At 39.5% G+C, this 15631-nt stretch overlaps 1 protein-coding gene across 6 annotated transcripts in view; it reads left to right on the top strand.

Moving 5' to 3' along the window:
* Nucleotides 1-13045, top strand: part of trmt44 (tRNA methyltransferase 44 homolog) — a 121560-nt gene extending 108515 nt beyond the window's left edge. For 2 of the 6 annotated variants that reach the window (XM_069926159.1, XM_069926157.1), the window contains exon 16: nt 12931-13042. The gene's annotated coding sequence lies outside the window, so the exon portion shown is untranslated. Of the gene's footprint in view, nt 1-12930 lie in introns of all 6 variants that reach the window. The other 4 variants (XM_069926161.1, XM_069926165.1, XM_069926162.1 and 1 more) reach the window with 4 other exon arrangements.
* The last annotated feature ends 2586 nt before the right edge of the window (nt 13046-15631 follow it).

Genomic DNA, 15631 nt, shown 5'->3' with positions numbered 1-15631 from the left:
AGCAGTAATTCTCAACCTTTCTTTCCCACTCACAGACCACCTTAGACAATCCCTTACTAATCACAGAGCACTGATGGCTTAGGAATTACTTAAGGTGATCTGTGAGTGGAAAGAAAAAGGTTGAGTACCACTTTTTTAAATAGTATACCTGATTTTCAAGGGTGTCAGGGAAGAGAGGTGAGAGCAATCATGATTACCAGAAAGAAGGTGATTGGGAAAGTGAATGGTTCAAGGAAGGATAAGTCTCTCATACCAAATGGAATCTTCCCTTGGGTTCTGAAAAAGGTAGCTATAGAGATTGTGGAGGCATTATTAATGATCTTCCAAGAACTGATTAAATTTGGAATAGTTCTGGAGGACTGGAAAATTGCAAGTCATTCTGCTATTGAAAAAGGGAGGGAGGCAGCAGAAAGGAAATTATAGACCTTTTGGCTTAACATCAGTGCTTTGGAAGTTGTTGGAGTCATTTTTTAAGGATGGGGTTACAGAGTATCTAGAGGTGCATGACAATTCTCCATGGATTGTTACCTTGTTGTGGTGGATAAACTTGTGTGGTCAATAGACAATAGGTTCTGGAGTAGACCAATTGTCCCTTCAAGCCAGCACCACCATTTATCGTATCATGGCTGATCTTTCCCTTTGAATAACCAATTCCAGCCTTATCCCCATAACCCTTAAATCCCCTGCCCTCAAGAGCCTTATCAAACTCTCTCTTAAATCTATCCAACAAATCCGCCCCCACTGCCCTCTGAGGCAATGTTTTCCACAACTCTCTTGGTAAAAAAAATTCTCCTAATTTCTGTGTTAAATGGCCTTCCCTGTATTCTTAAACTATGCCCTCTAGTCCTAGTCTTCACCTATCATTGGGAATATGTGCTCTGATTTCACCCCGTCAAGCCCTTTGATAATCCTAAATACCTCGATCATGTCTCCCCTCATCCTTCTAAACTCCATCGCATATAGTCGAGTCTTTCTAACCTATCCGCATATGACAATCCTGCCATCTCGGGAACTAACCTTGTAAACCTGCGCTGCACTCCCCCTATAGCAAGTATGTCTTTTCTTAAATATGGGGACCGGAACAGGACACAATAGTCCAGGTGAGGTCTCACCAGGGCCCTGTACAACTGCAGGAGGGCTTCTCTACTCCTATACTCCAATCCCCTCTTTATGAAAGCCAACATACCGTTCGTCTTCTTCACCTCTTGCTGAACCTGCATGCTAGTTTTCAATGACTTGTGAACAAGTAGGCCCAGATCCTTTTGCATTACCCCACTCCCAAGCTTAACACCATTTAAATAATATTCTGCTCTCCTGTTTCGGCCTCCAAAATGGACAACCTTGCATTTACTCATGTTAAACTTCATCTGCCATCTTTCTGTCCATCCCCCTAAACTCTCCAAGTCCCCTTGCAATTTTCTGACATCCTCCTTGCTCTTTACACTACCACCCAGTTTAGTGTCATCTGCAAATTTGCATATGTAGTTATTTATCTCCTCATCCAAATCATTTACGTAAATGATAAACAACTGAGGGCCCAACACTGACCCCTGCGGGACCCCACTCATCACATCCTGCCATCCAGAAAATGACCCGTTTATCCCAACTCTTTGTTTCCTATTTCTCAACCAATTATCTATCCATGACAGCACCCTATCCCCAATACCATGCTCCTTGATTTTGCAAACTAGCCTCCTTGTGGGTTATCGAAGGCTTTCTGAAAGTCCAAGTGCACCACATCCACTGACTCTCCTAAGTCCATCCTTCTTGTTTCCTTGTTATGTCCTCGAAAAATTCCAGGAGATTAGTCAAGCAAGATTTTTCTTTAAGGGACCCATGCTGACCAGCACCAATACTATTATTCCTTCCTAAGTGTTCTCCTATTTCTCCTTTAATGATGGATTCCAATATCTTCCCCACCACCGACGTCAGGCTGACCAGTCTATAATTTCCTGTATTCTCTCTCCCTCCCTTCTTAAAAAGTGGTACAACATCAGCCACTCTCCAGTTTGCAGGCACTTCCCTGGAATCTAAAGAACTTTGGAAAATGTCAACTAGTGCTTCCACAATTTCCAGAGCAACCTCACTAAGCACCCTGGGATGTAGCCCATCAGGTCCAGGGAATTATCAGGCCTTAGTTCTAACAATTTGCTCACAACCACCTGCTTCTGGATCTGAATATCTTAGTTTCTCTCTGTTGGTTTTTAAAGGCCTCCCAATCCTCTAACCTCCCACTTTGCTTTGCCATTTTATACTTATTCCTTTTAGACCTGATACTGCAGTTGATCTCCTTTGTCAGCCACATTAAGTACACTTTAAACAAATCCACGCACAGACATCTTCGCTCTATGGGATCAATGGAACGAAGACCATCATCCTTGACCTCAAGAAATAGTCACAAGAGATGCTTGACACGATAGGCCAAAGTCAGCATGGTTTCCTTAAGGGAAAATCTTGCCCGACAAAACTACTGCAATTTTTTGGAGGAAACTACAAGTAGGCTCAACAAAGGAGATGCAATAGATGTTGTAAATTTAGATTTTCAAAAGGCCTTTTATTATGTGCTCCACTTGAGGCTGCTTAACAAGTTTACAGGAAAGATATCAGCATGGTTCGAGCATTGGCTGAACAGCAGGAAACAGAGTAGGAATAAAGGGATCCTTTTCTTGTTGGCTACTGGTTACCAGTGCTGTTCCACAAGGGTCGATGTTGGAGCCACTTCTTTTTCTATTGTATGTTAATGTTTTGAATTGTGGAATAAATGGCTTTGTGGCTAAATTAGCAGATGATACAAAGATAGGTGGAGGACCAGATCGTGATGAAGAAACAGAGAGGTGCAGAGAGACTTAGATAGATTAGGAGAAGTGGCAAATGAAACACAATTTTGGAAAGTTTATGGAGATGCACATTGGTAGAAGGAATAAAAGGGCAATCTATTATTTGGAGGTGCAAGGGGACTTGGGAGTCTTCATGCAGGATACCTGAGGTAAACCACTGTTATGTTATGATTGGCTGCTGCCTGCGGGACAGATCTCCCCATTCCACTCTGCCTTGATCAATCTATGAGGTTGACAGCTGTTCCAGTCTTTTGTTAATAAAAGCCTATCAGTTTCACAACTTCAGTCTTTTGTGATTAATGATGGTGCATCGTTACCCTAAAGGTTAATCTCCAGGTGGAGTTGGTGGCAAAGAAGACAAATGCAAGGTTGACATTCATATCTAGAGTAATAGGATATAAGATCAAGGCTGTGATGTTGAGGTTTTATAAGGTATTAGTAAGACCTCAATTAGCGTATGGCTAAACTTTTGGAAGAAAAGATTCATAAGAATGATTCCTGCAATGAAGAGATTAGTATGTGAAGAACATTTGCAGCTCTTGGACAGTACTCCTTGGAGTTCAGAAGAATGAAGGGGGAACCTCAAAGAAACTTCTTGAATGTTGAAAGGTTTGGACAGAGTAGATGTGGCAAAGTTTTTTCCCTTGGTGGGGTAATCTGGATGAAGAGGGCACAACTTCAGAATTGAAGGGTGTTTATTTAAGATAGAAATGAAGAGGAATTTCTTTAGCAGAGAATGGTGAATCTCTGGAATTTGCTACCTCACTTGGCTGTGGAGGCCAAGTTGTTGGTGTATTTAAGGCAGAGTTTGGTCAGTATCTGAATAGTCAGGGTATCAAGGTTTATGGGGAAAAGCCAGAGGAGAGGGGCTGAATAGGAGAATGGATTAGCACATGATGAAATAATGGGGCTGACTTGATGGGCCATGTGGCCACCTTCTGCTCCTATATCTTATGGTTTTATGGTTGTAAAATCTGGACAATTAATTGCAATAAGACTTTTTAACTTTAGTACACTCACCCACTTGTAGAAAGACCTATTTGTATAACATTACATTTTTATTGCTTGCAGTAATTTCATGATCCATCCTGATTTAAGAAATAATCTGTATTTTATATTTAACTTTGAAAATGCATGGCCTCCTCATTTGCCAATCAATTATAGAGTTATTTGCTGGTAGGTTTCTTGCATGTCACATACAATTTCCCATCTACTTTTGGATCAATGAACTCAGCAATGTTAAATATCTCTATCTCAGTCATTCATGCAAAGTGTGACTAGCTGAGCCAGTAATTATTTCTTTTTCATGTTACTGAATTGAAGGTTCAATTTGAATGATTTTCATTGGAAATTTACTTCTTATGCTCACTATGCCTACCAAGCTTTAGCCTCTTTGAAGATCTAAATGACTAAAGATAGTTGAGCGCAGCCTATAATTACTGTCAGCTTCAACTGGTTCTTTAATTATCCTGCATTAATGTACAGTACCTTATTCATATCACATATCTAATTGAATGAGAGAGAAAGTAACCCTTAAGATGGCTTTATATGGCAATTGATTGTGCCAGCGTCACAGAGCTCTCCCAGAGCTAATGCAAACAAATCTAAAGCTTGCTAACATTCTCAAAGCCAGGATACATTAGGCCCTTTCAAACTGCCGTGTAAAATGCAGTTAACCGGGCAATTTACCTGGTTAGCGCCCCAGTTACGTGCAGTTAGAAAGGGTCTGACCTTGTCAACCCCATCGGAATCCAACCAGGTCTACCTCAGAGGTGGTCAGGGAACCCAATTAAACGTACCTAGTTTACATCCACAGGCGATTTAAAAACAAAACAGCTGACCCGCTTCTTCTGGTGACGTCAATGCTTCTGTGCGTGCATTCCCCGGGCAGCCAGCATCCAAACATCCAGCAGTACTTCTGGTGAGTACATGATGTCATTGGAGGGTGGGATCCCCCTTAAATCGCTGGGTTGGCACTTTATTGGGTAGATCCCCCTGCATTTAAAAGGTGCTTCCAGCACTTTTTCCCCAGGAGGCCAACTCATATACTGCAATTTAAAAGAGGCTAGTGACTCCAATTTCAAGCTTTAATTGAACCCTGACAATTTTCCTACCCTTGGCTTTGTGAAACTTATACTTTGGGTAAGACGGAGATGCAAAACAAGCAATAACATTTGATTTAGGGACAGCTCTTGAGATAGATTCTGGAGAGTGCAGTAAGATGTAATTAATTTATTATTCTGTTAAGACCATTAAGAAATATGAAGGTAAGACATGTTGCTCATGCAACATGTCCATGATATTTTAAACATCTTTACAATTGGTTTTCCAGAAAACACAAATGTCATCATCAATGGTTTGAAAAATAAAAATATGCCAGATATCATTAAGTGATTAACTTGTTCAGGATTTTTGTGTCATATTTCTCCAGTGGGGATACTTCAGAGGCAGCCCTGTTGACATTTTTTGTGTTTTTGTCACCAATCCATCTTGTACTCCATCAGAGCACTCACACACACCCTCTCCCTCCCTCCCTTGAAATGGCCACCCTATCTGCACTGCCAGGGGTAGTGGTTAAGGCTGATACATAGTTACATTTAATAGGCACATGGATGTAAGGAAAATGGAGAATTATCAGCTGTGAGGGAGGGAAGGGTCCATCTGAATGTGTAATATATGGGTTTGTACAACATTCTAGCCTGAAAGGCCTGAACTGGGCTGTTGACGATATCGATGAATGCGTTTGAATGAGACTGCCATTAATTTGAATCACACCTAACAGCCCAAAACTGGTAATTCATGAGGTGTAGTCGGTCACCAGCAGGAGTAGAATTGTAATCTATTGCAAAATGTCTCCACATCACTTTACAGACACATCATGAACTAACTCATGCTTTAGGATTATGTTCTCCATCTATGTTGAGATACTTTATCATTGCTGGTTCTTCCCTCGTGTAGGATCAAAGTAGAAACAATTGCTTTTCAGTTCCATTGTCAATGGATTGGCTGATGAAGCAGTAGATGCCCATGTCCAGACTTGGGTGGGAATATTGGAAGAGATATTTGTATTGTATGGTTGACAAATAAGAGTGGGTTCAGTCACCTCTTTTTGTCCATGCTCCCTCCAAATAATAATACAATGCTGGAGAAATTCAGCAGGTCAAACAGTGATGTTTTTATTTTATATTCCCTCCAAGCCAGATTTAATTTGACTTTAAAAATATTATAATGGGATGAGTATCAACTATCAAACTCCTGAACAATATACTCATATGGAGACTCATTTAAGGAGTTGTGTTTTACTTATTATTCTTTACTTATTATTCTTTACTTATTATTCTTTACTTATTATTCTTTACTTATTATTCTTTGGTGAAATCCCATCCGTGCATGCGCAGCCATTACATCTGTTGACTTGCGAGGAGCAGCACGTGTTTTTAGAGCAGGAGAAAAAAAACGTGCTGAATCAGTGGGGAATCGAAGTAGAGCAACCCCCAAAAAAGTGTAAAAATAGTAAGAGCTGCAGGAGCTGAGGGAGATCACAGGAAAGTGATCCACAAAAATGGAGTCAAACCCCCGAACGAGCTCTCTGGAGAAGGAGGTGAGCAATAAAAATTCCAGGACTGCCAGTGGGAGGTTGCAGAGTCCTGATGTGGGGAGGCCCTGATGTAGCCCTCCAGAGGTGTAGGTGCATAGAAAAAGGTCTAGGACAACCAGCGGGAGGATCCCGGGTCACGATGAGGGGCTGGGACAGAGGCAGGGTGGCAAGAGCACGAGGAGGAAGGCCTCTGAGAAGAGTCCCCATAGCACTTCATTAGCATCAAAAATCTAATGGGCCTGCCAGGGTGTTGCATCCCAGCTGAGGAGCAGCAAGACCAATCTACCTCTGTTGGGGGTGGGAATCGGGGGCAGTGGCCAACCTTTGCTGGTGGGTTTTTTTTAAGCACTAAAGTTTTTCTGTGTGAGAGAAGCTGACATTCATGTACTGCTGAGGTTGGATAACACTTCAGCAGTGGCCTACCTCAATAATATGGGAGATTGGACCAGATTAGAGCTAGATAAAATAGGGGAGAAGGTACCAGAACATATACTATATAAGTGGGATGAAAAGTTGGTGCAACGTAGAAATTCACCAGTATTGCACCATCTGCTCAACATTTGGAAGAAGATTCATATAGAAAGGAAGAAAATAAATTATCAACTACCAAAATTAATATTGACACAAAATCAACTAATCCCTTTCACAATAGATAACCTTTCCTTTAGAGAATGGGAGAGAAAAGGGATCAAAATAATAGAAAATTGTTTTTCAGGAAATAAATTATTATCTTTTGAACAAATGAAGGACAAATATAATATAACTCACGATAGAATGTTTGCATACCACCAACTGAAAACCTACTTGAAGGATAAATTGGGAAACAGTCTGAGGTTACCAGAAGGAAGCGATTTTGAATATGTGATTAAAGACACAATGATAATTAAAAGATTTATAACAAACATGTACATCAAACTGCAAGTAAAGGAGAATGAGGAAACAAGCTGTAAACCTAAACAAAAATGGGAACAAGATCTAAACATAAAGATAAATAATGAAACATGGGAAAAGCTATGCTCCGGAACTATGAGAAATACAATAAACACGAGGTTACGCATGACACAATATAATTGGTTACACAGGCTATACACCACGCCCCAAAAGTTAAATAAATGGGACCCAACAGTATCAGACAGAAGTTTTCGCTGTAAGAAGGAAACGGGAAGAACAGTACATGCAATTTGGGCATGTGAGAAAGTGGAAAAATTTTGGGAAGATCTAAACCAGGTATTAAATAAAATCACAAAGAGCAACATACCAAAAAAATCCAGGGATATTTCTTCGAAGTAATATAAGAAATAAAGAACTTTGACTCGATTTGGATTGAGCACCAAAAAGATTTGTTATGATAGCCTTAGCTGTAGCAAAAAAAATGTATTATGTCAACCTGGAAATTAGAAGATAACCTGAGAATACAGCAATGGTACATAGAAATGAATAAATGTATTCCATTGGAAAAAATAACATAATTTAAGAAATAACATCACAGTATTTGAACAAATATGGGAACCATACATGGAACACAATAGATAAATCCTACCACGGACCTCCACCACCTAAAATGACAGAAGGAGAAGACAACGAAATGAACTGACCCAGTATGTAAAAGTAGAGGACACAAATTTCTTGTTTATTTTTATTGTGTGACGAGATTGTTTAACGGGTTTAATGTATCATATAGGTTGAACGTTGAATGAATGGGGAGGGGGAGTGAAGGAGGGAGGGAAGGGAGAGGGGAAAAGGGGAGAAAATGACACTGTGTATATTCAAGAGGAAAATGTCTGTATGTATTTTGCTCAGTATGGTTCATAGTGTGAAAAATAAAAAAAATAAAAAAAAATAATATGGGAGGTCTCAAATCTGCCTCCTGTAACAAGTTAGCCATTGAGACTTGGCACTTGTGTATTCAAAGAAATATCTGGGTTACTGCCGCCTACCTACTGGGCTGGATCAACACATAGGCTGACCTGATATCCAAAAAATTCAATGATAGCACTGAGTGTACTCTGGGTAAGAAATATTTTAAATGGCTATGAGATACCTTTGGCATGGGGGGCGTGGCAAGATGGCGTAGGGAGCGGACATGCCTTCCCGGTCTCCCCCAGGCAGTTATATAAATACCCATTTTAAGAATATTTCTTTTCTGTTAAAAGTCTTTGTTTTGTTTATCAATTGTTTTTAGTTTAAAATGGCAACAAAGATTAAGGAAAATAGAGTTCAAATACAGAACAAAACTACACTCTCCGACTTTGGAAGAAACTCGGCCTACTTGCCCAGACAGAACCACGGAGTCAAGGCTGGAATCTTCTTAAGAACGGAGCTCATTAATTGGACTGTCGGATAAGCTGGCCTTGGACACCCCTCTGAAAGATGGTGATGAATATTGATTTGAAATGTTTTATGAAGATAAACTGCAGTAATTGGCATTGGTTGCCCGTGAGTTTTAAAAATCCAGAAAACATTAAAGTTTATTAGTGATTTTTTTTGGATGGAATATCGGAAGGATGAACTTATTATCTATAAATACAGAACAAAATTACATTCTTTGACTTTGGAAGAAATTTGACCTATTTGCTCAGACAGAGCCGGAGTTGGTGCTGGAATTTTCTCAAGAACAGAACTTATTAAAGTTGATTTCGGACTCCTTTTTGAAAGATGGCGACGAATGTTGATTTGAAATATTTGAAATATTTTCTGAAGATAAACATATATATGGAACTCCTTTACCTGCAATAAGGTTTATCAGTGATTTTTTTTTGGATGGAATATTGGAAGAGTGAATTTATTATCTGTGAGTATGCATACATTGCAAACAGATTTTAATAGTTTTGAAAAGGTTTTTTTTTAAACTAAACAACAAGATCAGTTTAATATTGAGAAAATTGGAAAAAACGGAAACTTTATTAAATTTGGAAACTCAGTAGAAAGAAACTATGAACAAGATTGATGATTTATAAAATTAAAGTCGAAGGAGCAATGTCCAAGAAGAGTTAAAAATTTTGAATAAGTTTTTCTTGAAAATAAACAATAATTTCAACTTAACATTGAGAAGATTGACAAAGTGGAAAATTTGATATTAAATTGGGAAACATAGAAGAAAGAACTTATGAATAACATTGATGCTTTAGAAGATCAAGACCGAAGGAATTATGTTCAAGAAAATTTTAAAAGATTTGAAAAAACTTTTTTTGAAAGTAAGCTACAAATTCAACTTGAGACTGAGAAGAATGGAAGATTCGGTGTTGAACTGGGATGTTCAGAGGTGTTTTAATTCAGTGGATGAAATTCAGGAAGACTTGAAAAAAAAATTTAAAAAAAAGCTTTTATTGATTGTAAACAATGTTTAACTCAGTGTTGGGAGGGTGGAAATGGTGCAAAATTTAATATCAAGTTTGGATTTTCAAAAAAAAGAGTTTATGAATAAGATTGGTTAAATTGATGGACCGGGGTTTTATGGATATAAGAAATGATGATTTTTTGGTTTATACGTGTATTTTGTCTGCCTGGGGGGGGGGGGGGGGGGGGAGGGAGTGGTACTTCTGCTCCCGAAACTCATATGCCACTTGTGGTTTATACCACACCCATTTGGGTTTTTGGGAATTAACCACCACAAGGTGGTTTCCTAAGGGGTTAGGGGAGGTGGGAGGGGGGGGTGAAAATTTGAAAATTATTTAGTATCTATTATGTAATATTATACTAAGTCAATTTGAAATTAATGTATGGAGATGCTATAAATAAATTTAAAAAAAAGAGATACCTTTGGCATGCCGGAGATAGATTTGTTTGCATCCAGACTTAATGCCCAGGTTCTGAGGTTTGTGTCCTGGCTGCTGGATCCCCAAGCGGAGGCCATCAAAATATAACTGTTATGTGTTTCCCCCCATTCGTCTTGGTGGTGAAGTGCCTGAATAAGACACGGAAGACAGTGCCTCAGGATTATTGTTAGTGCCTAACTGGCCTTCCCAATGTTGGTTTCCCGAACTCCTTAGGCTTATGGTCGGGAGTCCATTGGTATTCACAAAAAACAAAGGTCTGCTAATCCAACCGGTGTCAAAGATATCTCATCCATTGTCTCACTAAGTCTGTTAGGTTGCTGGATCAGAGAGAAAGGATCGACATAAATGCTCTGCAGCCTAGAATTTTGGACATTCTGTGGGCATCTTGGATAAAGTCTACTCAGAAACAGTATGCTCCCCATGTGGGGAAATGGAAAATGTACTGTGCCCAAATCGGACTGAATGAACAGTCAGCCTCTATCAGAGCTGTACTGAGTTTTCTAACTGATATGTTCTATGTGCAGGCGGCCAGCTGCAGCAATGGTGAAAACAGCAAAGAGGGCTACTTTCTTGATACTCCTGAGCTCTGAGCATGAGATGATGAACCACCCCCTGATCCAGTACCCCGATATAAGGAAATTTAGGACAAAAAGATTGTTTTGGACTATTTAAAACTATTGTCACCAACTTACAGTTTGGATTTGCATAGCCTATCCCATAAGATGATAATGCTAGTGGCCTTGACATCAGCCCAGAGGGTACAAGCTTTGTCTTGCATTCATATGGACTATATCCGTTGGGAGGAGGACTGTGTAAGCATTCAAGTTACAGACATTTTGAAACATAACAGACAAGGGAGAATTGGGACAGAATTTCATTGTATGCATATGGGGAAGATGAAAGATTATGTGTGTTATATTCTTTAAAAAGATGCGTTGTATGTACAAAACATATTAGGCTAAATGAGAAATACCTTTTTATATGTTATAAAAAAAATACATCAGTGGGCTACCTCCCAGACATTGGCCAGATGGCTGCTGGAAGTCACGAAAGGGGCTGGAGTGGATATTTCTCAGTTTGGGTCCCATTCAACTAGAGAGACGGCAACCTTGGCAGCCAATAAGACCAAGGCCCCTATATGGGATATCCTCCGCCAGGCGGGATGGAGTAATGAGAGAACCTTTAATAGGTTTTACAATAAGCCTTTAAATTCAGAGGGGCAGAGTTTCACGGCTTCTTTCTACACATGGCAGATTGAATAAGGCTGCAGACCAGAGACCCATTGAACTGATTATGCACTGTCGGACCACCCGAAGGGGATAAACCATAGAGCTACAAACTCTCGCATTGGTGAACCAATGTACACTGAGAAGAAAAATGGAGCATTAAATGAGCACTCACCTGTGCAAAGTTTTTTTTTTTTTTTTTTTTTTTTTTTTTTTTTTTTTTTTAATTTTTTATTTTTCACACCATAAATCACAATAGCCATGATATACACTTTTTCTTTTCCACACATTTACAGTGACTTTTTCTCCCTCCCCCCTCCCTCCTCCCAAGCCACCCCCCCATCCCTCCCCCCTCTCATCCATTTTAGTTATACAATCTAGGTTGCATTATTTCAGTTAGACAATGTTGTCATTCAACAAAAATACACCAGAAATTCTACTGAGTCCATTTTTTTTCTTCTCTTCTCCTTCCATCAACTTAGGTAATGTTTGTTCCCGGTAGGTTTTCGCTATTGTATTTAATGTAAGGCTCCCATACTTGTTCGAATATTTCAATATTATTTCTTAAACTATATGTTATTTTTTCTAATGGAATACATTTATTCATTTCTATATACCATTGTTGTATTTTCAAATTATCTTCCAATTTCCAGGTTGACATAATACATTTTTTTGCTACAGCTAGGGCTATCTTAACAAATCTTTTTTGTGCATCCTCCAAGTCAATTCCAAATTCTTTATTTTTTATGTTACTTAGGAGATACAATGTTAATCAAAAGATTTATAAAAAATATGTATATTAAACTGCAAGAAAAGGAAAATGAGGAAACAAATGGTAAAACTAAACAAAAATGGGAACAAGATTTAAATATAAAGATAAAAAAGGAAACATGGGAGAAGTTATGCTCTGGAACGATGAGAAATACAATAAATACGAGGCTGCGTATGATACAATATAATTGGTTACACAGACTATACATTACACCGCAAAAGTTAAATAAATGGGACCCAACAGTATCTGATAGATGTTTTCGATGTAAAAAAGAAAGGGGAACAACAATTCATGCAATCTGGACATGTGAGAGAGTAGAAAAATTTTGGGATGATCTCAATCAGATATTAAATAAAATAACAGAAAACAATATACCAAAGAATCCAGAGATCACCTGTGCAAAGTTTGATGATTATTATTTGAGCAATGGGAGTTGGTGAGTCAATGTACCCACCTCTCCCTCCCCTCTTTTTTTCTTGTTTATGGTTAAAGGTTTGTGTTATGGTTGGTTTGTTTAGTTTAGCTCATTTAAGTTCAGTGGCTGTGCACAGGCGGATGGGATTTCACATTGACTCACCAACTCCCATTGCTCAAATAATAATCATCAAATTTCGCACAGGTAAGTGCTTGTTTAATTTTCCATTATAGATTGTTGTATATTGATACCTACATCTGCATTTGAACAGTTTGTTTACATTTTAAATTTAAATTTTTAATTTAGACACGCATCATGGTAACAGGCCCTTCGGGCCCACAAGCCTGTGCAACCCAATTACACTCAAGTGATTTGCAACCTCCATACATTTTGAAAGGTGGAGGACAATGGAGCACCCAGAAGAAACCCAAGCAAACATGAGGAGAATGTACAAACTCCTTACAGACAGCACTGGATTCTAACTCGGGCCGCTGGTGCTGTAATAGTGTTGCGCTAACTGCTTCGCTAGCAGTGCCCCCTTTTTTCCTTTGAGTATAGTTTTCAGTTACCCACATTAGAAATTCTGCTGGACCACTGAAAAAAAGATTCTCATGTCTCGACATGTACTCAGACAATAAATTTGTACTATGAACTTAACTGCTAAATGATTTTTTTTTCAGATATACGACATTAAACATCTTTGAAAAGTTGAATTTCTTAAGTTGTACCACCACTGGGACTAATCAGGGGAGTTTTATGCTAGGAGCTAGGGTAAGTGAAAATTAGGCTGAAAAGTCAGGGATTATTTTACTGATTAACATTAAGAAAGCCACAACTGCCCTCTATAATACTTTAAACTTAATCTCAATAATGTTTTTAAATTAAGTTATGCAAACAAATGCCTTGAATTTATGTTGGATTATTTTAAGAGTCAAATTGGCCATCCAGAAGTTTCTGGTTGTGTTGATTCAGGATATTCTTTATATCATGAAACTGATAAACTGCTGACTGTGTTCATATCCCAATGGTTCAACATGTGGCTTACCAGGTAATGTTTGCCATGTTCCATTCCAAGTCTTCAGTCTCGGTTCCTGTATTCTATTCCCAATCACTGGAGTCATATTTCCTTCCCACTCACTGGGACACCAGTTTGGGTGCTGGATTCCAGCTCAAAAAGGCCCTGGTTCCTTTGCCCCCTTTCCATTGGTCAGGGCTGAGGCATTATCTTTCCTCTTGGTGGGATTCCTGTTTCCATGTTCTCCTTCAACTTGCAAGGGTTCCTGTTTCCATGTTCTCTTTCAACTTACTTGGTTCACTGGGCTATAGAAACATAGAAAAGAAAGTATCTAAAAGCAATCTTAAAGCTATTGATATAAATAACATTCAATAGTACAGAAAATCCTCCACCAAAGTGAGATTTTTATTGTGGTGATCAGAGTGACACTGGATGTGGGAAGGGGAAGGGGAAGGGATCTAATGTAGCATGTGTCATATATAGCAAGGGATTTGGAGATTGATTTGGCAAAGTAAGGGCATTGGCAACCTGCTGTATATTTGAGAGTGGGGATCGTGTTCCAACTATATATTGCTGAGTATTGAAGGTGGTAGATTCCGGCTGTATTATAGGAATAAGGAGGACATCAAATGGGGTGTGACAGCTAAGTCAGTGCATGGAAAGGTCAAGTCACCCAAGAGTTTAGGCAAGCATTTAATTTACCCACAGGTTTGCTTATTTCGCATTTGTGGGAGTACACAGTTATGGATCCCCCAGGATGACATGATCCAATGCTCCAAAATGAAATTGAGATAAATCCAAATATTGCATTGTACATAATTCTGTGGAGCCATAATATGCCAATAAAATTAGGGTCATAAAGCTGACATGCCACAGAAAGTTCCAGGACAAATGGTCCATTCAATTTTTAAACGGATGGGAATACTAGTTAGTGGGATAAAATGATTTTCAGTGTATAGTCCTGGAAAACTAGCGTCATGAGATTGCATTTCTAAGTAATGATGTGTGTTCACAAGCAACAATAACTCTTTCCACCACCCATCTGTGCTTAATTAATTGCATCTGGTCTGTTCCTGTTCATGTTTTGTCTTGTAATAGATGTCAGTCAGATACATGCCAATAGTTGTACCTAAAATATATTTTGAATCATTTTGAATTTGTAGTTAATGCCTAAATTTGAGACATAAGAGATGCTGAAATGTTGAATAAAAGTGTTGAGGTAGGTAGTATCATGTCCAGTGTCTGATGATGTTTGTGTGCTGATTCTTTCTTTGGCTTGGCTTCGCGGACGAAGATTTATGGAGGGGGTAAAAAGTCCACGTCAGCTGCAGACTCGTTTGTGGCTGACAAGTCCGATGCGGGACAGGCAGACACGATTGCAGCGGTTGCAGGGGAAAATTGGTTGGTTGGGGATGGGCGTTGGGTTTTTCCTCCTTTGCCTTTTGTCAGTGAGGTAGGCTCTGCGGTCTTCTTCAAAGGAGGTTGCTGCCCGCCAAACTGTGAGGCGCCAAGATGCACGGTTTGAGGCGATATCAGCCCACTGGCGGTGGTCAATGTGGCAGGCACCAAGAGATTTCTTTAGGCAGTCCTTGTACCTTTTCTTTGGTGCACCTCTGTCACGGTGGCCAGTGGAGAGCTCGCCATATAACACGATCTTGGGAAGGCGATGGTCCTCCATTCTGGAGACGTGACCCATCCAGCGCAGCTGGATCTTCAGCAGCGTGGACTCGATGCTGTCGACCTCTGCCATCTCGAGTACTTCGACGTTAGGGATGTAAGCGCTCCAATGGATGTTGAGGATGGAGCGGAGACAACGCTGGTGGAAGCGTTCTAGGAGCCGTAGGTGGTGCCGGTAGAGGACCCATGATTCGGAGCCGAACAGGAGTGTGGGTATGACAACGGCTCTGTATACGCTTATTTTTGTGAGGTTTTTCAGTTGGTTGTTTTTCCAGACTCTTTTGTGTAGTCTTCCAAAGGCGCTATTTGCCTTGG

The sequence above is a fragment of the Narcine bancroftii genome, chromosome 3 (genome assembly GCF_036971445.1).
Source record: "Narcine bancroftii isolate sNarBan1 chromosome 3, sNarBan1.hap1, whole genome shotgun sequence".
In the NCBI taxonomy this organism is placed as follows: Eukaryota; Metazoa; Chordata; class Chondrichthyes; order Torpediniformes; family Narcinidae; genus Narcine; species Narcine bancroftii.
Note: the sequence above shows the minus strand (reverse complement) of the source record. Positions and strands in the feature narration are given on the sequence as shown.